The sequence below is a fragment of the Myotis davidii genome, unplaced genomic scaffold (genome assembly GCF_000327345.1).
Source record: "Myotis davidii unplaced genomic scaffold, ASM32734v1 scaffold327, whole genome shotgun sequence".
Taxonomy (NCBI): domain Eukaryota; kingdom Metazoa; phylum Chordata; class Mammalia; order Chiroptera; family Vespertilionidae; genus Myotis; species Myotis davidii.
The window spans coordinates 5,891,969-5,895,854 of record NW_006298628.1 but is presented as its reverse complement, the minus strand read 5'-3'; positions in this window follow the sequence as shown (position 1 = coordinate 5,895,854).

Below are 3,886 nucleotides of genomic sequence, written 5' to 3'. Positions count from 1 at the left end.
ATTTCACAGTTTTCGCAGCAGCCTGGCCTGCACGACCTCATTTGATTCTTGCAGCTGTGTTTCTGGCCTGGCAAAGCTGAGCTGGCTCTCTGCCAATACTCCCACCTGTCTCCCCACACCCCATCCTCCCATTTTACAGGTGAGGGTGCTTAGGCCCCGGGAGGTTGAGCGGCCTGCCCGAGGGTGCATGGCTGGCAGGTGAGGTGTCAGAACACCCATGTGGGTCAGACCCCTGGCCTGGTGTGACTTGCTCTGGTCACGGAGAAGGCGAGTTCTTGCAGGATCTCAGAGAACTCAGCTAGGCCCACTTCGAGGCTGCTCTGGGCCAGGTGTGCTGGGCTCGGGGTGGGGGCAGAGTGGGGAGTACAGAGACCAATCAAGGGCTGCCCTGGTCTTAAAGGAGACACTGCCTTCCAGCACCTAGGCAGGGAACGGCCCTCTTCGTTCTCCTTCTCCCAGAGGTGCCTCTGGGGGGTGCAGGGTGGGCTGTGCTTACCAAATCCAAGCCCCCCTCCCACCCAGCAGCCCCATCTTGGCTGATGCCTGCCCTCCTCTTCCTCCTCCTCTCGGAGAAAGGCAGTGGGGTGTTTACATCATGGAAGTGGTAAGTGCTCAAATCGGGGCTTGATGGATTGTCTAGGACAGTGGTCGGCAAACTCATTAGCCAACAGAGCCAAATATCAACAGTACAACGATTGAAATTTCTTTTGAGAGCCAAATTTTTTAAACTTAAACTATATAGGTAGGTACATTGTTATTAACTTAATTAGGGTACTCCTAAGGCTTAGGAAGAGCCACACTCCAGGAGCCAAAGAGCCGCATGTGGCTCGCGAGCCGCAGTTTGCTGACCACTGAATCAAGAAAGCCTAGACTGCAACGTTTTAAGAAAAAAATATTTATTGATTTTTTTTTTGCTGTCTTGAGGGCTTTATTTATTTATTTTTAATAATTACTATTCAAAGTATTACATATGTCCCCTTTCCCCCCATTAACCCCTTCCATCCTGTCCCCGCCCCCACCCCAGGCCTTCAGCATCCTATTGTCCGTGTCCATGGGCCATGCATACATGCATACAAGGTCTTTGGTGGATTACTTCCTGTCCACCCACCCTCCCTGACCTTCCCTTCAAGATCTCCCACTCTGTTTCATGCTTCTATGTCCCTGGATCCACTCCATTCACCAGTTTATTTTGCTACTTAGTTTTCCACATATGAGTGAGATCATGTGATACCTGTCTTAAGAAAAACATATTCAAAATAATGCAGAGTGTGATTGAAACTTCGTGGCCCATGTACAGAAGTTGGTATTTTGTGGAAGAGCCACACTCAAGAGGCCAAAGAGCATGTGGCTCGCGAGCCGCAGTTTGCCGACCACTGAATCAAGAAAGCCTAGACTGCAATGTTTTAAGAAAACAGTATTTATTGATATGTTTTTTTTTTGCTGTCTTGAGGGCTTTACTTATTTATTTTTAATAATTACTATTGAAAGTATTACGATCAATGATTCTCTCTCATCATTGCTGTTTCCATGCCTCTCTCCCTTTAGGAAATAAATGAAAGTAATACTAAAAAAACCAAAAAACAAACCAAAAACTCATGTGCCTCACTGTGGGTTCCAGAAGCAGACTCTCAGACAAAAATTCAAGTTCAAAAGTGGGTGGTGTCTCGGGAAACACCATTAGGGAGCGGGTAGGTGAGAGGGGGAAGGGAGGCAAGGGCTACGAACAGGTGTATTATCAAGCCAGTGAACATTGTGGACAGCTGTAGCCTCGTCCTGCTGCAGGACCCCAGGAGACAGTGTAGAATATGCACCCAGAATTCTTCCCAAAAGATGAGGGAGCTGGGGCCTTTGTCCCCTGATCCCATCAGTCCCAGATCGAGGGCACCTCTCAGGCAGGGGGCGGCACTAACTTCCTAGAACTCCAGCCTGCCTCCTGCACAGGCAGAACGGGCTGTGGTGGCTGGAGGCCCTCAGACACGCGTCTCTGGTGCTGACAGCTGGAAATCTGGCCAGTCAGTGCCCAGGAGAAGTGGCTGGAGCGTGGTGCATCCAGGAGGTGGGCTGTGATGCCGCCAGGGTTAAGGGACCCAGCTTTATGGGCACCCACACATTCAGTGGCGGCTGGGAGGGGCTCAGCCCTTGGAGATGGAGGCCCAGGGGAATCCCCCTGCCTTTATGTCTCTAAGTCTCTAACATAGAGAAGGCAACTCCTTTCCCAAGAGCTGAAATGAGGACTCAGGGGCAATGCCTAGGACAGTGCCTGACAGAGCAAAGCTCAGGAAACGGAAGCTCTCAGTGTCCTTCAGATGCTATGAGTTCAGACTCTTCTCAGGCCTCAGACTTTAGAGGATAATGGTCTCTCTTGACCGTCAGCTGTGTCTCTTTATTCGTTAGTGGGAGTTTTACATTCCATCATTATTTCCCTTTTTGCCTTGGCTGCCAGGCAACCCAGGGCTAGACGTCAGGTATAGCAGCCTCTTCCCGTGTTACCGCCACCTCCCTTTTGCAGTAGACATACTTTGGGGTGGTTGTTGGGGCCAAATCTGTGCCCCACCTTCTTCTGATATCAGCCCCTTTATCCTTGGTCATGGGGGGTGGTGGTGGCGGCAGCCACATATGTCTGCAGGGTTGGTCATATAAGTCCAGTCACTGGACACACCAGCCCACACAGAAATCTTGCTTAGGACCTTCCTTCCTTCCTTCCTTCCTTCCTTCCTTCCTTCCTTCCTTCCATATATATTTTCTTATTTCAGAGAGGAAGGGAGAGGGAGAGAGAGAGAGATAAACATCAATGACGAGAGAGAATCATTGATCAACTGCCTCCTGCACATCCCACACTGGAGATGGAGCCCACAATCCAAGCATGTGCCCTGATCGGGAGTCGAACTGTGACCTCTTGGTACCAACCACTTAGCCACGCCGGTCTGTCTCCTGGGGCTTTTCAAATTTGGTCTGATCATCTCTGGCCATGAGGCCAAAGGATGAGTTCAGGGAGGCCTTCAGACATGGTTCTAGTCTTACGGAAGAAGGAGGAAGAGCAAAGCCTAGTTGTGCATGCGTGTGTGTGTGCGTGTGCACGCATGTGTGTATGCATGTGAGTGTATGTGAGTGTATGTGCATGTGAGTGTGCTTAGGCTCGGGGAGGTTGCACACTGTCTGTTGCCCCCGAGAAGAGCCAGGACCTGGTGATGCTGAGTGACTGGCGAGGCTTCCTCCGGCCTCTGGACCTCACTGGACACCGGAGCTGCGGCTCCTCCATCTCCCTCATACCCAGGCCAGGCCAGGCAGTGCTGGGCCTCCAGCTCAGCTCCCATGCCTTGTCCCCTTACACCCACCCTGTCCTGCTGGCGCTTCCCCAGCAGGGCGTCTGGGCCTGCCTGTTCCCGTAGACTCCGCCCCGGCCAGGCCCTCACGACTCATCACCTTGGCCCGCTGGCCTCAGCAGCTCTTCAGAGCCCTCCTCCTTTTCTGTCACTCCCACGCCCCCGCACTTTCCTGGACTCCTCTTTGTTCTTTGTCTTGCCTTTGCCTTTGCCTGATACCTGTTCTCCTATTGCGCTCACCCCTGCCCCCCATTGGGCAAGCATCTAGGGATTCATTCAAGGGAGATTTTTCCCAAACACCGACTCTGTGCCCAGCTCCGGGCTGGCCACCGCCATGAATTATTGGCTCCTGCCCAGAATCCTGCGTGGCAGAAACTGTTATGCCCGTTTGACAGGAGACGGGCTCAGGGGCTGCAGGGAGTGGGCCAAGGAGTGGAGGGCCCAGACTGAGCCCCCCTGACTGACTTGGGAGGCCCCGCTGCTCCCTGGATCCCGCACATGTCAGCCCGGGGGGGGGCGGGGGGGGGGGCTGCATGCGGCTGCTGCTGCTCCCCACCCCCCAG